We start from the raw sequence: 21,784 nt of genomic DNA, 5'->3' as shown, positions 1-21,784 counted from the left end.
CCTTAGATTGGAATCTTCCTAAACATACTTGGAAAAGAGGAAGTAAGAGCTCTAGAATTGATTTCTTCTATGTATCTAATGGCTGGAAGCAAGCTTGTGGAAAACTGTCACATATGGAGGTCGAGTTCAGGGATCACGTTCCCTTATGTTTTTCTCTCTTCATCCCCGTCAAGGGTATTTATATCAATCCCATGTTGCAGGGTTTAGAGGTGGGAAACAATGGGAGAAGGGTTACTTGGAATAAGAAAATAATTAAGAAATTTAACACCTTGGTGTTGGAAAAACCTTCACAGGTGCAGCCTCAAAGTATCAGGGAGGATGACATTGAGTTGGGTGGTTCCTACTATAATATTATTTTGTCATGTGTCTATAAAATTAGTATGGCCAGAGATCTGGGGGGGTCGACCCCAAGGGTGCGGGCGGCTGATCCCAGAATTCAAAAAGCCAAGCACACTAAATATAGGGAAATTAAAGCCTTGAAAAAAGCATCCATTCCTTTAGCGGAATTTAGGCTGAAAAAGAAAAAAATAATTCAGAACTACAAAAACTTTATCAAGTCTCTTAGAATGGATCAATATCACGAAACACATCAACTGATGATGTATAATCTATGCAAGGGCAGAGAGGTTAAATTTTGGTCTACCATCAACTCCATACTCACGCCTGCTAAAGACAAATTAGACTGCCCCATTCAAGCGGATGTGTGGACTCTCTTTTATAAGGCTAAGTTCGCTCTAACCGCTAATTTCTCTAGGGAACAGGATGCTAACTTGGGCCCTCCGGTTGTAAGTGAGTGTTTATGGGATATAGAGGATATCAAATGGGCCATCAATAAGCTCAAACCTTCTAGAGCACCGGGCCCCGATGGTATTCCCCCCTTTGTTATAAAGGCGGCCCCGGAAATGTGGGCTAAGTTACTCAAACCCATATTCGATGATGTATTTAAATATCACACCATCCCTAAAACCTGGTCGCAGAGCATTATAATTCCTATTTACAAAAAAGGGGACGTCCTAAATCCACAGAACTACAGGCCTATAGCACTGTTAGATGCAGCGAGCAAAGTCATTTGTATTTTGCTTTTGAGGGACCTTAATAAGGTTATTAGAGGGAAGGCCTGCTATAGTAAATTCCAGGTTGGTTTCAGAGAGGGCTTGGGAACCGACCTGAATGGGATGATTTTGGCTCATCTAAGAGATACAGTTCACCAAACTAAAATGGGAGATGTATACATGGCTTCCCTGGACCTCTCTAATGCCTTTGATGGGGTTATTAGAGCAAGATTGTGGACAAAATTGTTAGCTATGAATGTTCCACGCAAGATTGTCCAAATCCTGGCTCTTCTACATAGGAATACCTCCGTTAGGGTACGTTTATCACAAGAAGGTTCCCTATCCGATGCAGTGGATACTGAGGTTGGGGTCAAGCAGGGCTGCTCCCTTGCACCCACACTCTTTAACCTGTACGTTAGCGATGTGGAGGACATGTGGCAGGGCCCTTCCATTGCTCCGGTCAGGTTGGGTAGCTTGGCTATCGAGTGGATGGCCTTCGCAGATGACTTGATCCTTTTTGATCGTACCCCGAGAGGCCTTCGCAGAAGGATGGATATTCTTTATCAATATGCTCTGGCGAATAATCTCTCCCCCAACGCTTCGAAATCCCAAACGATTGTAATTTCTAGGAAAAGAGTTGCCAAACCATGTATCTGGAAGATGGGAGATAACTCGGTGGAACAGGTTCAGGCCATAACCTATCTAGGTTATAATTTCTCCAACCAATCTAGCTTAAAGATGTGGAAACTGAATCTTGGGGATAAAACAGCTAAACTAAAGAATCAGATGAAGTTCCTGAGGGGAAAGGTCTGTAAATTTTCGCTTCTGCCTATTAGACGATTCTACCTTGCGAAATGTGAACCGGTTATTTTGTACGGTTTGGACATTTGTACAAAGGACTTGAGTTCATACCTAAATGTGATCCAGGGGAAACTGTGGAAGGAAGCAATGGGCCTTTCTAGGGCAATCCCCAATTCCATTATTCGGCACAAGCTATGTCTCATATCTCTTAAAGCCAGATACTTGTGGAGGCAACTCTCCTCTTTTAGAAAAATATATGATCCTCCGATAAACACTTTATATGAGTTGTTGAATAAGGTAGTTAAAACGGGGACGGTACTATCTATTAAGAGTTTTAGCGATAGAATGTTCTTTTTGTTGGAATCGCTAGGACTTTGTTTAGATCTGATTCAACGACCGGGACTAGTCAAAAAATCCTTATTTAGGTCAGACTGGGTAGACACAGTAAATGATATTGAGTCCCATGCTACCTATAAGGAGTATGCTAAATTTTTGCATGCAAGGGAATCGATTCCTCTATATATTCAAAGATTTCCTTGCCAGAAGGCGAGAACTACATTTATGCGTTTCAGACTAAATCAGATGCCCACTCTAGAAAGAATTTACCATTGGACCCATACAGAAAAAGGGTCGAAGGATAATTCTAAAAATCTCGCATGTCGATTTTGTGGAGCGACTGACATGACAGAAACACTTAAGCACCTTCTCCTGACATGCACCCATTTTGGGAATAAAAGATCTCTCTACTTTACAGATGGATTTGAGGGGGATTGGGAAATGTCGAAGAATCTGTTCTGGAGTCGCTGCATGTGGGGTGTAAATATCTCCCTAATCCTCGCATTGAATTCACACCTATTTAATATTCAGGAGGAACTGGAAGCAAAAAATAAGGAATTCAATGAGTACCCTATGGTATATGAAATGATATACGGTACATGAAACATAAACTGTATATAATACATATGGAATTTGATTTTATGTCTGGGAACGATTTTAAAAGTTGATAAGTGTTAAAAATTTTCTGCTCATAAAATGAAATGTATTTTTCTACTTGTTTGGAATGTACTTTATGTTGTATAAGGTTTTATGTAAACTAATCATACAACAATAAAAAAAAAAAAGGCTTCCTGTACCAACGCCGGGAGGCAAAGAGGAAGACTTTTCTGTCTATACCACTCCTGGACGACGTCTGGGATGAGGGGCTGGCGCTCCTGAAGAACCCCTCTTCGGCCCTGGCTAAGAGACTGGCTAGAGAAGAAGTATCGGGGGCCGGAGTCTGCACACAAGTGCCTGAGGTCACAACCTTTGCCGGACTCTGTGGACTCTGCTGCGGCGAGAAGGAAATCGTCCAACCCGTCGTCAACATCTGTTCCCCCAGACATCGAGGGGAAGAAATTGGACGCTGTGGGACAGAAACTCATTTACTTGGTGGCAGCGACAGTCAAGGCGGCCAACGCTTTAGCGATCCTGTTCAGGTATAACCGGGAGCTTTGGTACAAGCTGGCTCTGATCCTGGCTTTCCTCCCCGAGGACAAGCGGGTAGAGGCAATGGAGATTTTTCAGGAAGGCAAGGTAACTTCAGACCACGCCATTGCCATGGACATTGCAGACACAGCGTTCTGCCAGATCGGGAACAGTGTTTGCCTCCGTCATTGTCGCTGGCTGAAGGCCTACAACTTCCGACAAGAGGTCCAAGCGGGTGTCCTGGACATGCCGTTCGGAGACTACCTTTTCAGCAAGGCAGTCGATGAATCTCTTCAGGCCATCAAAGCCTACAGACGGCCCGTTCCCTCAGCACGCTGCAGCAGCTCCATCATATTCGTCCCTCAGGAGGAAAGTCAGGGAGGTCTTCGAAGAGTTTCTGTGGTGGATCGTCCTCTTACCGCCAACCCTCCCGTTCCACGACCCAGGAAGCCCACAGGGGTCGTTCCAAGGCCTTCAGAGGTAGCCACTGCTGTTGTCAGGGGTCCAAAGACAGTGCGCCGCCTCCAAGCAAGACTGAACCGGCCGAGACGTCGAACCCCCACCCCTGCGCCCGATGGTAGGCCGGCTGGCGAACTTCCTTACCCAAGGACACACCTTGGAGTTTCAGCGAAGGTGTCCACGAATACCACCAGTGGTCCGGCAGGAACAACACATCCCTCAGCTGCTTCTGGAGCGTCAGGCCATGTTACGAAAAGGGTTGATAGAGCTGGTTCCGAAGCGACTCCGGTGCTCTGGAGTTTACTCAAGATACTTTCTGGTAAGAAAGACTGGGGGCTGGAGGCCCATTCTAGACCTACGGCGACTGAACAAGTTCATCAAGTCGCAAAAATTCAGGATGGTCACGTTGCAGCACATGCTCAGCCAACTGGAAGAAGGAGACTTTCTGTCGTCGTTGGATCTGGAGTTTGCGTACTTCCACGTCCCCATTCACGTGAAAAATCACAAATTCCCGTGCTTCGTCATACAAGGGAAGCACTACCAGTTCAAAGCTCTACCCTTCATAAAGACTGGGTGCCGACTTCAGTCCAAAGTGCCTGGCTCCGGTGGCGGCCCAACTACAGCTACAGGGGATCCATGTTTCCTCAACAGGGGGGTCTGGCATTGATTCACATGCTCATGAATATTCCCCTTCAGGCTGGGAATCCTCAGTAAAGACAAAATCGGTTTCAGTTTCACTTCTGAACTGTCTTTCTCCTAACAACCTATCACTGGTCTCTGGGTCATACTGCCCCCAGCCAATGACTGCCCTCTACCTAAGCCCCTTCCCTCGCAGCTATCTTCAGCTTTTTACTGGGCGTTCAAGTGTTGCGAGTCCTCGTGCAATAGCTCTAAAGCTTTTACTGCGTTTTGCGATTTTTCTAAGGGTTTTGCTCTAATTTTTCGGTCAAACGACCCTCAAGCTCCTCCGATTAACGGGGACCCGTTTTTGGATTCTTCAGCTCCTTTCAAAGGCGGATTTTCGTCAAGCTTCTTGGAGGATTTCAAAAGCTTCTTCAAGGCCTACACCGCGTGGATATGGCGGAGGAGAATTATTACTCGCCGCCTCTCCAAGGTTTGACCTGGCTGCAACCTACGGAATGTCTTTTCAGACGATGGACATTCCCTGTAACTCTACTGCCTGCATTCGAACCAGACTCATGTGGAGGATGACTGCGTGTCTTGTGAGATGGTGCCGCGCACGCGGGCCGACCGATGCAAGCGCCTCAATGAGTGGCTGCAGGCCAAGGCCCCTGCTCCGGGTGAGTCCCGGCAGCATGCCTCCCCTGCCCAAAAGAAGAAAGCGGAGCGGTCTTCTAAGACCTCTGTGGGCGCCACTACCGCGGGGGCCCAACATAAGGCTGAGCACCGCAAGATGACTGCCTCCGGGAGCGCTGTTGCGAAAGGCTCCTCGGCAGCCAGGGCGAGTTCAGCCTCTCCAGCACCTTCGACCATGAGCCAACGCTCAGGTTCTTGAAAGAAAAGGAAGTCGGACCATCTGGGCAAGCTGTTGGAGAAGACCCAGGCCGGACTGACGGAGAAGGCCGATCGGGGGCACGACCTTCCCCCCCTAAGGTGAAGGCCGCAGACACGGTCAAGACAACGAAGGCCCAGGTGCATCAGGCTAAGACCCACACTTCCATCGAAGTAGTAGCAGCGTCCTTCGTGAAAGCAGCCGGAACGGATTTGCAGAGTACGGCACCTAAGGTGAGGGTAGCCCTGCCTGCCAGGATGGAGTCCTCCTTCCAGCCCATAGAGAAGTAAAACAATACCATGGTATATAAAATAACCGCAGTACGAAAAATAGGGTAGTTACCACTGCCACCAGCCAACTCTTGATGAAAAGGGAGCAAAACAGTGCTCCAAGAGAAACGGACAAAAAGGGATAAGAATTAACTCTTTCCAATACTCCATGTAAGATGGGGGTATCCTGGGTCTGTGATGTAAAGAGACTACATAAAGTTAATGGCAACTGTACATGTTTCTGGGAGAAGGTAGTCAGTCCCAGAAAAATTGAGTCAGTGGGAAGTATAAAAGACAATCCTGTGTCACTGCACTGAAGGTGCTGTGTAACACACACAAACATTATGCTCTTGGAGTAGGTGAGGCTCCAGAGCCCAAGATCACACAAATGGTAAGAACACACACAGCAAAACACATGTAAGAGTGGGGAAAAAGGCTCACACACTTACCAGGTGAAAAAGAATAAACCCTAGAAATCCAGCAAAGCTGCTGAGGGACTCATTAGGTAAGGGAAATCAGCCATTTGAGAATTCTCCCTAACAAGCACAAAGATTTTTCGGAAGCTGTTGCATCAGTTTGTGGACTTTGGCCCTGTGAACCATGGGAAGCCCCTCTCCAAGGCTTGCATTTCTAGGTGGCTCTCCGTCTGCATCACCCATCGTCACCGGTTGGCAAACCGACCGTTGCCTGGCCCTCCGAGAGCCCATTCGACCAGACTGATCACTGCAACTACGGCTTTCCTGTCTGGTGTGCCCATGCTTGACATCTGCAGGGCTGCCACGTGGAGGTCGATGCACACCTTCACAAAGTTCTCCTACGTCGACAGGGATTCCAGGGAGGAGTCCAGAGACGGCCAAGCAGTGATGCGTAACCTGTTCGCTTGAAGGTAAGCCTGGTGAGGAGGTAAGAGATGCTTAATGTTGAGCCTTGCCACCTCCTGTGGTTGTGCATGTGTGTACTGCTATGTATTCTTTATTCATGAGCATGTGAATCCATGCCAGACCCCATGCTGGAGAAGGAACACGTTACTTACCTGTAAATGTTGTTATCCAGCATGGGTCTGGCATGGATTTGCATGGGACCCCTCCCGCCTATCCCTCTGCGGCCCTTCTCTTGATCCTACTGCCACTTTACGTGCTACCAAATTTGAAGATGGCTGCCAGAGGAGGATTTTTGCCATTCAGAAAAAGAACCAGGTGGGCCTGAGTTGTGCTGGACCATTCCACCCTCAACCTCTCCCTACCTCTAGAAAAATTCAAGATGGTTACGCCAGCTTTTATAGCGCAGATATTGTGCAAGGGAGACTGGATGTGTTCCCTGGATCTGAAGGATGCGTACCTACACGTCCTGATTTGGCAGCTCCATTGTTCGTTTTTACGATTCGGGATCATGGGCTTCCATTTCCAATACAAGGTGCTTCCTTTTGGCATCAACTCGGCCCCCAGGGTCTTCACCAGACTCATGAATACAGTGGCTGCCCTCCTCAAGGCTCAGGGCCTCCACATCTACCCTACCTTGACGACTGGCTTGTCAGGGCTACATCTCCGGAAGCAGTGCACCACACTTCCCATGCTCTTATGTACATACTTCACGATCTGAGCTTTTCGCTCGATCTCAAGAAGTCGCAGCTGCATCCCATGCAGACTCTGACCTTCTTGGGCCTCATGTAGGAGACGTGCTCTGAGAAGGTTTTTCCATCGGAGGACAAGATCACAGCCATCAAGAGGGCCAATACTCACTTCCTCAGCCGAGAAGTGACCTCGGCCTGGTGCTACCAGCACCTCCCGAGTGTCTTGGCAGCGGTCTTCTTAGCCGTCCCCCACACGAGACTCGGGATAAGGAGAATACAGCTGCACTTCGCGGCATCATGGAACCAGGAGCGGGGATCTCAATCCGAGATGCTCAAGGTTCCTCCATCTCTCCACCCGGACCTCACATGGTGGTCAATGGACTGCAAACTACGGATCTGCCACCTACCCGCAGGTCACCATCACCAGAGACTCCTCTCTCGAGGGATGGGGAGCCACCCTGGACAATCACACTGTCCATGTCACCTGGACCCGACGAGAGCAGGAGTACTGTATCAACTGGTTAGAACTGAACACCATCTGGCTAGAGCTCAGCGCGTTCCTTCCACTGATCGAAGGCAAGGTTGTCCTCTTCCAGACCGAATTATCGATGAGCATGTACTAAGTGAACAAGCAGGGAGGCACCAGGTTCCCCCCTTTTTGCGCCGACTGGCAATCCGCATGTGGGATTGGGCCCTGGACAACAGTTACCCCACCGCAGTCCACTTTCCAGGGGAATCCAACCTGGAGGCATACAGGCTCAGCAGGTTGGGAGCAGACCATTAGAAGTGGCAGCTAAACAACCTCACTCTTCAGGAGATCTTCAGCAGATGGGGTCTTCCCCAGGTTGACCTCTTTGCCACCTGGCACAACAAGAATTGCCCTCAGTTCGCCTCCTCGCAGGGGCAGGGTGACTCATTTCGGGTTCAGTGGAACGGCATGACAGGCTACGCCTTCCCGCCCACTCCGCTGATTCAGTGATTTGCAAGATTAAGGAGTCTCGCCAGCTCAACATTTTAATAGCTCCATGGTGGCCAGCCAGGCCATTTTTCTCAGAGCTGCTCAGCCTTTCGGAGATGCCACCGATTCACCTTCCGACGAGACCAGCACATCTTCTGGGGCAGGGTCATCCACAGAAACTAGCCCTCACAGCGTGATTCCTGAGCAGGTAACGCTAAGGCACCTCAGCCTCTCCCAGGCTAATCTGGAGATCATACAGGGCGCAAGGAGCAAGGATACTGGGGCCCAGTATAAAAGTAAATAGAACCGGTTCTGCCACTGGGCAGACTCCATGGAAATTGACACCCTGGTATGTACTTGGGACGACATGCTCTCCTTCTCGGCGCACCTCGCCCACTCAGGCGTGCAGATGGACACCTGCCGCACCTACCTCGCAGCCATTGGGGCTTACAGGAACTCGGAGGAGGGGGTCTTCTCCTCTTCCAATCCGATTGTCAAACATTTGACCGGACTCGCAATGCTCTACCCGCCCATCAAGAGGCCACACCCGGTGTGGGATCTGAACATAGGCTTGACCCCCGTGGCGCACAAACCATTTGAGCCATTGGCTTCCGTGGACATCAGGCTGGTCACCATTAAGACGGCCTTACTAGTCAGCCTCACCTCGGCTCGCAGATTCAGCGAAATCCAGGCGCTGGTCACCTCAGAACTATATACTACCTGTCACAAGGACAAAGTAATCCTGTCGACCCACCCAGCATTTCTGCCTAAGGTGCCGTCTGCTTTCCATTTAAATGAAGAAATGGTCTTCCTGCGTGTTTTGCAGATCCTAAGGACGAGGCAGAGTTTTGCACTGCCTGGATGTCGGGCGTGCCCTGAAATTCTACCTTGACAGAACCAAGGGCTTCCACAAGTCGGATACCAGATTTGACACTTTTGGAGGTGCAAGACCAGGCTATCAGGCCTCCATATCCCACTGGATGGTCTCGGCCATCAAAGAAGCATACGAGGGGCAGCACAAGTCTCTTCCGGCAAACATGCACGCCAACGCAGTCGGGGCCAAGGCAACGGCCATCACATTCCAGCGCCATGTCCCTTGGCAAATCATAAGCAGGGCGGCCACACGGGCCACTCGCTCGGCTTTCTGCAAGCATTACTGTTTGGATGCCGGCTCTAGATCTGATGCGGCTTTCGGTCAGGCGGTTCTTGTTAGGCAGAAACCTGTGCAGTTCCCTTATGGACCACTGCAAAAGATTTAGGACCACAGGTAGTTGGCAGTAAACCCAATTGGTAGCAGTCTGTACCACCCAGATTTACCTGGTAGCTGTGGCTGAGCAGTCAGACTTCTCTCAAGATGAGTTAGGCAGTATATAGAGTATACACAATAGGTACAGCGATACAGTAGCACAAGCAAACACTGACCAGAGCTTTGGTGTGAAAGAATATAATTATTTAAAGACACACTTGTAAATTACACTAGCACAAAAAGAGGTAAGTAAATTCAACACAGTCACCATTATTTATATATATATATACAGCCCTAATTACTTATTAGACAAGTCTTAGTGAGAAACGCCACTTATTTTCAGACAGAGGTGCGCCCTAAACTTAAGATGGCACTCTAATAAGTTATATAAAAAGAGGGGGCGGGGGGGCAGAGTTATGAAAGCACACAAATTTCAAATACTTTTCAAAGAACCACAGTGAGGCAGGTTAGGCAAAGTCTACTGGAGAGCAAGGGAGTTCAAATGCCAGGCCCACTCTTAGAGCAAGCGAAATGTGTCCAGGATCACACGGTGGGGTTATGCCCAAAGAGTCTTTGTAGATAGTTCACAAAAGATTGAGATTAAGTCAGGAAAAGTTAGTTAACAGGCCCCAGGCTAACCCAGGTTAGAAAGTCAAGGATTTACTGTCACCCCGAACGATCTGTCGCAAGGGAAGCCAGGCGGGACACAGTACCTGAAATGGGAAGAATGCTCCAGCGGGTGCAGTTGTTCCTGGCAGCGGGTGCGAGTCGGTGTTTCATCCAGAGGAAGAGGAGGTCTCGACGTGGAGGAAAGATGAAGGTTGTTGCACTGCCGGGGAAGAAACCAGCCACAGAGTTTCCCGGTACCCTTTTCTTCGCGGTAGTGGTAAACCGTGGTATTCCGGTTGCCCGGGTGCTTGGCACGGGCAAGGCGGCTATGAGATGGTCCAGGAAGGCGAAAAGACGGGCAAACTGGCTATCTCCACCAGTCAAAGGAAGAAGACACTCCGGACGGGAGATCTCCTCTGTCGTCGGGAAAAGTGGTGAGACGGTTCAGCAGGGCTCCACCGGTGGTGTCATCGTTGCAGGTCGGCTCGGCTTCTCCCTCCTCGGATTCTTTAGGTCCTGTGGCGACTTCTGAAGTTCCAGTCCCCAAAGCCCTGCTTTTATGCAGAAAACCCCCATTCATTCAGCCTAGCTGTCACTCAAACATGGTAAGTGGTGAGCCGGGCGGTTCACCACTTGGGCCAATCACACAAGAGTGCGACTTGAGTTGCCGAGGCAACCCAGTCCAGGGTGCCTAAACCCCCTCCCACAACCCCTGTGGTACCCAGACAGAGTGGCACCACTTTTGGAAGCTTCTGTGGAGAAGCCTGCCAAAAAGTGGAGCAAAGGGCTCGACTTGGGTTGGAGTCACAGAAGCGAACACAGACGCCATTTTGGAACCAAGTTTCGGCAAAAAATACTAACCTGTGAATTTGTTAATTTAATAAACCGGCGATATGTTCGAGGCTACAACATTTTAAAATAGCCTCGAACAATGGGAAAATCCCATAGGAATATATTTGCGGTCGAATATAAAAAGTAGTATCCACTGCCACCAGCCAAAACTCGGTCAGGGGGGACTGGACAGTGCCCCCTCGAACAACAGATCCTGGGGCAATCGAATTGCCCCGACCAGTGCGTCCACAATATGATGGTTTGTACTGGTTCTGTTCACAATTTGAGACTAGTAAAGCCAATGGTGACTTTACAGGCCCTGGGAGACAGTAGTCAGTCCCAGGGTATGGAGTCTATGTTTGGGGGTCGCTACGACACCCCTGGGTTACTGCACGGAGGGTGCTGTGTAACCCATATACCAAAAACACATGAAGCCCTATGGGGTAAAGGTCCCCATAGCCCATAGAACACATACAAAGTCAAAGGAACACCTCAAATCATGTCTAAGAGTGGGAGAAAGAGTCTCGCTCTTAGCAGGAGAAAAAAAATAAACCCCAAAAATCCAACAAAGCTGCTGGGGGGGACTCACTAGGTTTGGGAAATTAGCCTTTACAGAGAATTCTCCCTAACAGTTCTCAGGAACCTATTTGCTTAAGGAGGTTCTTCTCTCCACCCTGGGGCTACATTCAGTTGTAATCGCCCATGCAGAATGGAGGAAAGGGGGCGGGACGGAAGAGTAATTAGAAGTTACTCACCTTAGTGACTACCCTACTTAGTCCTTAGTCCCCTTTCCTCCATACTTCCCATCATCCTCCCCCCTAATACTGGTGTCATTCGGCAATGTTAATCTATTGTCTGTGGGGACTGAGGTGTGGCGCCAGAGGGCGGAGTCAGGGCAACGCATGCTCCCAGTTCCACACCCCTGCACGCCTCTAAATTCAAAGGGGAAGAAGGTTTTTTCTGGGGAAAAAGTTTGTCTCCCGTCCCTTGGAAGGGATGCCCATGTAGTATAAAGGAAAGGGGACTAAGAGGCCTTCGAGGGACATTGAGTCGATTGCATCGATACACAGCGCCCTCTGCGGAAAAAAAAAATTCTGAAGCAGCTGAATCTGGATATTGAATATTAAAGATGTTGTGTTGGGACATTTTTTTTTCTGATGTCCAACTAAGGGCTTAGTGAAACCATTCAACTGAGACAGTACAAGACTCCACTCTTAGTATAACGCTGTACCACCTGAGTTCATGGTAGCGTAGACAGAGCAGCCAGGCTTATCTTAGGAGGGAGAGAGGGCTGTAGAATCAGTACTAATGAAATTGTAATATAAGTATTCCAAAGAAACACAAACACTATGTATGTAAAAAAGTAATGATTTATTTAAATACAAGTAGGCCCAGATGAATCTAGGGGCAATTAAGTACTATCACACAGTATATGTAATCACAATTATTTTTTTATAATTAATTTAAAGTGCAATTTGGTAAATCAAAAACTTTATACACTAAAAGATATATACATCATACAATTAACACGGTTAAAAGAATACCTCTACATTTTTTAGAGAAACTTCAAATGTCATTATTATTATTATACAACACTCTTACATCAAGTTTTTGTTCTTTCATGTCAGTTTCTTCTTCCAGATACATAAATTCATAAAGAAAGGGTTTAGAAATCTGATAAAAATCAGATAAACATCAGGTTAAGAAAGGTTAAACACATTCATTTCAACATCTTGGAAAACACTTGGCTTAATTTAAAATTAGATTAGCTCTCTTCCATAAATAAAAAACCGCCCCAATATAAACCTTAGTCTCACCATCGAATATGGCCGACCCAAACTGGTCCGATGATACCATATTTAAATCACTCACCAAATTACCATATCCCTTGTGATACCATTCATGTAGTTCACTGCACATGGTGAGAATGTGTCTTGCAGTTTCAACTTCTATTTTAGTGTCTACACAATCTTTCCTCCCAGGGAGTTTTCTTCCAAGACCCCGTATATTCTTTTCATGGAAGTATATTGAAGCGGAGTTGCATGGTGTATCTTGTCATTTCTCCATTACTTATTTTTATCAAATGCCCTCTAGGTGTGGCAGGTTTAAATCCCTGTAGAGCTAATGCACTATGGCGTTTCTTTGTATGAAAGTAAGTCAAGTTTTTACTTGATTCCCAAACAAATGCTTTTTTTCCTTAAGATTTCTAAAGAGAATATTAACCTTTTCTTGGACTGTGGGATCTTTCAGGCCAAGTTCTTTAAGGAATGAGAATACAGTATCTTGTAGACTTGCCATATATGCGTTCCTATCCCCTTACTCATTTTTGCCAATGAGTCGCATTACATTCTTTCTCCCCTTTCCACATCTCAATCTTAAAGTAGAGTTTACAACACTTCAATTTCTACAAAGCTTCCAAGAAAATGAGTCCCAATCTGCATCTTATCGCCTCTATAGGTATACACCCAGGGAGCCCCAACACTGGTCTCCACAACTTTACTTCTATAATTCCTAGATTAGTCAAATATTTCCAGTGTATAGAGTGCCCCAGGAACAATACAGCTATTATTATATACCTCTAGGTATCCTTCAAGGAATGTCCACCCCTGCTGGACATATACTTTCGTATCACATTCCACTTCTTCATTACCTTGGACTCAACCATTTCCTGGAAAAAGTTCTTTGGAGGATTACTCATAATGGGGATTCCTAGGTAGGGGTATAAGTCAACTACCTCAAATATGTCCGCGTTAATATACCACTTAAAAGCATTTTTCCCCCTCTCCCTTTTCGATGCCCCAGATATCATAACCTTAGTTTTATTCATATTAATAATCACAATTATAAAAACACACTATACTTGAAGGTACACAGACCAAAGTATAAACCTTATTCGGAACACCTAACAGTAGTTCTAGGGAAGTCAAAACCTTTTCATACACATTCTGTATAGGCCACACCTATTCTTGGGGAGTAAAAACCAATTGTTACTTTCACAATTACATTCAGTAATACAAGGGCAGTAAACCCTACCAGTTATACAGTGAGACTCGGTACAAATCACATAATCAGTCAACTGGACAATATACTTTTTGTGAATAGTGGAACACTTATTCCAGGAACAGTAAAAACCTATAACTACTTTTGTGATAAGTTATACTAGGTGAGTAAAACCCTAGGATGTAATATTCAATTACAGGTGCTTTTGAGATCAGTCAAACGCAGATCGAGATCAGCAGTAACTCTTGTAACAATGGAGTCTAGGTTAGATCTTTCCCAGCTATACAAGTAACTTATGTATGACTTATGAGGGACAGTTATAACAAAAGACTCTGTGAGTCTGTCTACAATAGCACAGGGAAACCAAACCTTAATTTTACACTTTACTGAATTACTCAGTTATTCTAGGTAGGCAACAACCTAATACAGACTTACTCTGGACAGGCTAGCAGCAAGTCGGGGGAAGCAAGACTCAGTTGGGGGACACTCCTACAATTATCCTGCAGGAATATTCTGGTGCAACCAACACATTACTTTTGGGAAGAGGCACAATCTAATCACAGGTGAGTAATATACCTTCACATCTACTTTCTATTAGAATGGCAAACGGTTTCTAAGTAAAGAAAGTTGTTAACCATACTCTTGAGAATAGTGCATCACACATCCAAGATAAGTCAGAACATTTGTAACTTTTCACTCGTAGAGTTAGTTACCAACCAACTCTTTACAAGTACCTTTTAAACACGTATTTTCGAGGGGATTGGGTCCTCCGACGTATTCCATATCTATGACCGGTAATGTCCACAGCTGTGCTGCTTCGGAAAATCTTTGGCGTCTGCGTCAATGACGTTGATGCGCCGTCCCCGAGGACCTCCTCCGACGGCCGACGTCACCCGATGTGATAAGAAGAACGCACGACGCCCATAGCCTCAGTTCCGTTTTTTCCGCGAACGTGTTCGCTTTGTGAATCTCTGTACGCCTCAACTAGTTGGAGTTTGCTGTTTTCAATTCTCGGTTCGTTGAACCTGTTTGTTTTTTTGTGAAGACCTGTTTGTGGCAATGTCTACTTCGTCTTCGAACCCACGTCCGGGCTTCAAGAAATGTGGGGACTGTGGGTCCAAGATGTCGGTCACGGACTCGCACAACGCCTGCCTCTGGTGCCTCGGGGAGGCCCACGATACGGACTGTCGACTGCCAGTCGCTCACGGCAAAGGCCTTGCGGGAACGCAAGAAGAAGCTGTCGGTAGGCCGGGTGTCTAAGCCCCGGAAGTCGAGGTCTGCGGGGCTTTCGATGGATGACTCGAGGGGCGACTCTCCGCGTCATCATCGGAAGTCCAGTGGGTCTCCTTCCAGGAGTCGGTCTCGTCACTCCTCCGGGAATGCCTCGAAGAAGCGGAAGCGCCGGCATCGGTCGCCTTCCCTGTCCTCTTCCGAGGACTCCGCCCGTCGGCGGGTCGCTTATCCCTCCATGCAAGTGACACCGGAGGAATGGGCTTCCTTCGGGTAGCAGATGCTAGCGATTCTTGAATCGCAGGGCACTGGTCCGTCCGCGCCTCCGAGTGGGGTCGGTAGACACCGGTCGAGAGACACCGCTCATACGCCTTCGGGCTCGGGTGGTCTGCACGGCTCGCGGGAGAGGTCCCGCTCGAACAAGGGTAGCCGTTCTCACCATGCCCGTTCCAGGTCCCGGTCCTCGACGCGCTCGAGACCGTGTGATCTTGTGCCGTCTTAGAAGAAGACGTTGACGCCTGTGGCGTCGAGGTCGTCAACGATTTCTCTCGAGGCTCCGCCTCCCAGGGGGTCGACTGCGCCTAGGTCATCGAGAGACACGCTCAGAGCTCTGGCTTCGAGGCCTGTGTCGACGCCGTCGATGCTGGCGGCACTGCAGTTGACGTCGACGCCGGTTCGCTCGACGTTGATGCCATTTCTGTCGACGCCGACTCGTTCGGCACCCTCGACGCCTTTCGAGGGGGTGGTGTCAGAGGGACCCCGTGGCACGGGGTTTGCCCCTAGAAAGGCTCTAGCTAAGGTCAGGCACTGTTTTGGTCCCCAGAGGTCTTCCCCTCCCCGCCTGGAGTACATTTCAGAGGGTGATGAAGGCTCTGATGACAGCTTGGTTCGGTGACAGTTCCAGATGAGCTTATCTCGGGCCATAGCCAGTTTGATGACCTGAGGCAGTCACTGCATGATGCCAGTGGACTGGACACCTATCCTGAGGTGGCGTTTTGTAGGCCGCAGCCTGGCAATCATGCCGATTCTTCATATCGGCGCCTTATGTCTCGGGTCACCGAGTACTTGGGTTGGTCAGCTTCCCCGGGGGAGTTCGTTCAGGATGATCTCACGGACATCCTTGATCTCGGTCCTCCCACTGACCCGGTTTTGCCATTTCATATGGCTCTGCAGAGAAGGGTGGCGGCCGCGGCTTGGACTGCTCCGGAAAGTCTCCCGGCAGTGGGCAAGTCTTTGTCGCGAAAATACCATCCAGCCAGTAGCGACCCCTGCTACTTGTCCAGGCACCCCACTCCGGAGAGTTTGGTGGTGCAGGCGGCTACGGCCCCGGCAAAGCAGGCGGCATATCCTACCATCCCTCCGGATAGGGACGACAAAAGTTTTGACGGCTGGGCGGCAAGTGTTTTCTTCAGGGGGTATGGCGCTTCAGGCGGCCAACTCCATATGATCCTTGTCTCGTTTCACGTACACTCTGTGGAACTGTTGCATTAGCGGCTAAACATATTCCCGAAGGGGACGAACGGGATGGTTTCCTTGCTATGGTTCAGGATGGCAAGGATGCCATGTGTGAGGCCGTTCAGTCGGGTTTGGACATGGCACATTGCGTCAGCCGGTCCATGGCGGCGAGCACCGTAATGCGCAGGTTTGCGGAAGTCTGGGTTCGCTCCTGATGTGCAGTCCCGGCTCCTCAACATGCCCTTTGACGGTGAACACCTTTTTGGCAGCAAGGCTGACGAGAGCCTTGAGAGGTTGCAGACCTCCAAAGCTGCAGCCAAGTCGTTGGGCGCTGCAGTTCGCCAACCTCTGCCTTTTCGTCCTAGAGTACAGCAATGGAGGGAAGGTGCCTTTCGCTATTACTCGTCCTTCAGTAAAGCGAGGGGAGCTAGCAGTCAGAGGCCATCGTAAGAGTGCCAGAGGTGGAAACAAAGGTAGTCGAGGTGCCAAGGCCGCTCGGGCTGTTGCCTCTTTGCCCTCAGGCAACGCTGCAGCCGCTACCACTCAGTCATGAGGCCAGGTCCCATGGTTCGCCGGTTGGGGGAAGGCTGACGCAGCATCTTGTAGAGTGGCAAGCCATTACTTTGGATGTGTGGGTTCTGGAGATCATAACCCACTGCTACTGTCTTCCTTTTCGGCAGAGGCCTCACGACAATCCACCAGGGAACCTCTTTGAAGAGTCTGGATACGCTCTTTGCGCAGGAAATTCAAGCCCTGCTGGAGAAAGGCGCCATAGAACTGGTGCCTGTAGCAGAGAGGAACAAGGGATGGTATTACCCTTATTTTTTGATTTCGAAGAAAGACAGGGGATTGAGACCCATCATGGACTGGCACGGTTTGAACAAACTCCTCAGGAAAGACAAGTTCAAGATGGTGACTCTCAAGTCCTCCAGGCCCTTCAACTTCAGGACTGGTTGGTGTCTCTCGACCTCAAGGATGCTTACTTCCATGTGCCGATTCATCCCAGGCACAAGAAGTACCTGAGGTTCGCGGTTGGCGAATCGCACTTTCACTTTCGGGTCCTGCCGTTCGGATTGACCTCCGCCCCGAGTGTTTTCACCAAGCTCATGGTGGTGGTGGCAGTGCATCTCAGGAAAGGGGGGATTCACGTCTACCTCTACCTGGATGACTGGTTGATCAGGGGGAGCTCTCCCGAGCAAGTCCTTGATCATCTGTCCGTCACCTGCCACTCCCTTCACAGGCTGGGCTTTTTCCTCAATTTAAAAAAGTCCCATTTGACACCGACGCAGCGGCTCCAGTACATCGGAGCAGTGCTCGACACATCCCTGGGGCAGTGTTTTCCTCCCCGGGTGAGGGCTCTTCACATTCAGCAGATGGTGTACAAGTTTCAATTTGCCCAGGATCTCCCAGCATCCGAGTTCTTGAGACTGCTCGGCCTCATGGCATCCTGCATTCTTCTGGTGCCAGAGGCTCATCTGCGGATGAGATCTTTGCAGTGGGCACTCAAGCTCCAGTGGTCTGTCCTCCGGCAGGCTGTCGGACCCTGTTCAGGTGCCGCCCTCGGTAGCCCGGGACCTTCTGTGGTCGGCCATCGAAGGCAATCTGATGAAGGGGGTCCCATTTTGGCTGCCCTGGCCTGAGGTGACGATTGTGACGGACGCATCCCTCACGGGATGGGGAGCTCATGCCAACGAGTTGACAGTCAGCTGTCGTTGGTCTCCGTCGGGGTCAAGACTCCATATCAATCTGTTGGAGCTGAGGGCCGTCAGGCTAGCCCTGAAGGCTTTTCTGCCGACTGTGCGTGGAAAGAGTGTCCTGATTCTTACGGACAACACGGTGGCCATGCACTACCTCAATAAAAAGTGGTGGGCGGGGGGCGGGCGCAGGGTCACTTCTGCTGTGCAGGGAGGCGATGCAGCTCGAGTTCTGGGCCATCCAGCAGGAAGTTTCGATCTCGGCTGTTCATCTGGCCGGAGACAACGAGACGGCGGATGCTCTGAGCAGGCAGAGCACGATCTCTCACGAGTGGGAGCTGGCTCAGGAGATTCTCCTGGAGATCTTCGCCCTTTGGGGGACCCCTCAAGTAGATCTCTTCGCCTCCAGTGTCAACCGGAAGTGCGAAAGGTTTTGCTTGCGGGAATTTCCTCCAAAAGGAGCCTTAGGAGACGCGTTCGTGGTGGAGTGGTCATTACCACTGCTGTACGCGTTTCCTCCAGTCCCCGTCATCCCGCAAGTACTGCGGAGGTTACGGAGGTTCGGTTCCCGGGTGATCCTCATTGCTCTGGTGTGGCCCCGGACGACGTGGTACCCGGACCTTCTAGACTTGTCCATCTGCCCTCCACGTCATCTTCCCTACCGAGACGATCTGCTCTCACGGGAGGGGGGTCAGGTTCTCCATCCAGAGGTCAGATCCCTCAATCTTCACGCTTAGCTTCTGAAAGGTTGAGGTATAAGGATTGGGACCTCCCTGAAGACGTGATGGAGGTGTTGCTCTCGTCCAGGCGGCCGGCAACAAAGTCTCTGTACTGTTGCTGTTGGAGAAAGTTCTGCGACTGGTGCAGAGTTCAGAATGTGGATCCTTTTGAATGTGACATTCCCATGGTTCTGTCTTTTTTGCTTTCTTTGGCCCACAGGGGCTTGCAAGTGGGGACCATTAAAGGTTACCTGGCGGCGCTGTCCATATTTAAGCGCTCGTCTGAAGAGTGTTCCTATTTTAAGATTCCTTTAATTTCGCAGTTTTTGAAAGGGCTCACTAATGTGTTCCCTCCGACTTTTCTGGTGCCAGGTTGGGATTTGAACCTTGTTCTTAAGTTTTTTATGGGTGCTCAGTTTGAGCCTTTACATTCTTGCCCTTTGAGGCTGTTAACTCTGAAAACAGTTTTTGGTTGCGGTTACTTCCGCTCGCAGAGTGAGTGAGTTACAGGCACTTTCAGTTAAGCCACCCTTCACTGTGTTTCATAAGGACAGGGCTGTCCTTTGAGTTCGTCCTTCTTTTCTTCCGAAGGTGGTTTCGGAATTTCATTTGAACCAGAAGGTTGTTCTTCCGGCGTTCTATCCTCCTCCACATCCTGGTAAGGAAGAGGGGAGGCTCCATAGGCTTGATCCTAGGAGAGCATTGAGCTTTTATATTTCGTGCATGTCCCGGGTCAGAGTGGACGATCAACCTTTCATTGGTTATGCTGGAAAGCGTTTGTGACGAAACACTTTGTCTCGTTGGATTGTTTTAGCTATCTCCGAGTGTTACTGCTTGGCGGGTAAGGATCCTCCGGCTGGCTTGCGGGCCCATTCTAACAGGGGAGTGGCTGCGTCTACTGCCCTGCAGAGGGGAGTTCCTATTTGTCACATCTGTGATGCAGCCACCTGGGCTTCAGTACATACTTTTGTACGTCACTACTCCCTTGATTCCATCAGAGGGCAAGATCTGGCCTTTGGCAAGGCAGTTCTCTATTCCGCAATTTGATTGAGCATGCTAACTTTGTATTCTAAATTCTTTCCCACCTCCTTGCTTGGTACTGCTTCGGGAGACTGTCATAGATATGGAATATGTCGGAGGACCCAATCCCCTCGAAGAACAAGTTACTTTCTTACCTGGTAAGGCTCTTTCGATGGGATGGTCCGACGACGTATTCCATATCGCTCCCTCCCTGCCTTCCCCGCTGCAGAATTTCTTTTGCGATTGCAGCTTGCGTTCCGCAAGGCCTTGTGTGTCTGACAGGCAGAAAACTGGTGGAACAAGTTCTGGGGAAAAACTATAACTGAGGCTATGGGCGTTGTGCGTCCTACTTATCACATCGGGGGACGTCGGCCGTCGGAGGATGTCCTCGGGGACGGCGCATCAACGTCATCGACACAGGACGCAGACGCCAAAGATTTTCCGAAGCAGCACAGCTGTGGACATTACCTGTCATAGATATGGAATACGTCGTCGGACCATCCCATCGAAAGAACGTTACCAGGTAAGAAATTAACTTGTTCTTTTCTAGGCAAAAGACCCAATCCCTTAAATCTTTCCCTGGTTCTTGGAGCATGAATGTTCTCAGTGGCAGAAGGGGGGGTCGCTAGTGTCTAGTGTCCAACAGGCAGTGTCAGGATAGGTTCTAAAGTAGCAAAAGTCAGAGTTCCTTAGGAAGACTGGGCAAACAGGTGAGTACTTCACTTCTAGAGTTAGAAGAGGGTCCAGGGGCTTCACAGAAGACACCCTAGCAGGATTCTAGCAGTGGGACTGGGTGCACTGGACGAGAGACCTCCCAATCACAGAAAACAACCCATAGCTACACAGAAATCCCAAGAAACTTAAGGTAAGTACATACCCAAGCCAACACAGTACCCTCAGCATTGAAGATTTTGCAGCAGGACGACTTCAGGATCTGCAGCCAAAAACCCAGTCGGTGGATTCCTTGTCGTGGTGACTGAAAACAGGAACTTGGAAGGGACTTTGCAGCAGGGATTGATGGAGAAGGCTCTAGGCAAGGTTTCCCTTGCGGCTGAATGGGTTTCTGTGGATTTGGCGCCTTTTCAAGAAGCACAGAAGAAGACAGAAAATCACTGTTGAATTCTAGTTGTTACAAAGGTCCACCACTCTGAGGGGACTTTTTGGACTCTATTCGTGTCTCTGGAGAGCTTTGGAATTCGGAAGACTGTGCACCGCACAAGATAGTGGGACAAGACGTTGTCATATATCATGATATGACACGTCTTGTCCCACTATCTTGTCTCACATGTATTTTTGTGTTATGATTTTTAGACCCAGGGACCAACATTGGTCCTGGGTGACACCCATTTATCGTACATATTAGGTAAAAAGTAGATTTGTAAAGGGATTGTGTATTTTTGTGAGGAAATTCAATCGATACTTGAGAGAGGTACTCAACAGTACCCCCACATTGTGAAAGCAAAATACTGTCCCGTTTTTGTTGTGGATTGTTAAGATGAGAATGTATTCAAATTAAATGTTTTTGAAAAATTAAACACATCTATTAAGAGAACTTGCTGTTCAGTCTCACACCCATATTTTCTGTGATCCACAAATAGCTACCCCAGGGTATATCGGGGCTTAGCCAGGCGCCCTTTATTTTGTTTTGACCCATAAAAAGAGTAAAAGATTCTGTGAGTGTGGTAAAAGGTTCCCACTTAGAGGTATTAAGGAAAAATATCCCACTAGTAAAACAAAGTTCTGGGGTTGACCCCGGGCAAGATTTCATTTCTATGAAAATCTTACCTAACATGAGGAATACATGAGAGGGACATCCAGTCGAAAGAACCTTACCAGGGGTAAGTTACTTGTTATTTTGGACTATTGTATGCCCGCCAGTGATCTTACTGTCATT

The 21,784-nt window shown here is 48.9% G+C and overlaps 1 protein-coding gene across 1 annotated transcript in view; it reads left to right on the top strand.

The window, feature by feature from the left end:
• Positions 1-21,784, top strand: part of GCN1 (GCN1 activator of EIF2AK4) — a 1,783,851-nt gene that overhangs the window by 1,081,912 nt on the left and 680,155 nt on the right. The gene's annotated exons all lie outside the window — the stretch shown is intronic.

This window comes from Ambystoma mexicanum, chromosome 10, assembly GCF_040938575.1.
Source record: "Ambystoma mexicanum isolate Mex_15411 chromosome 10, UKY_AmexF1_1, whole genome shotgun sequence".
Lineage (NCBI taxonomy): Eukaryota > Metazoa > Chordata > Amphibia > Caudata > Ambystomatidae > Ambystoma > Ambystoma mexicanum.
This window is presented reverse-complemented; position numbering and strand designations above follow the sequence as displayed.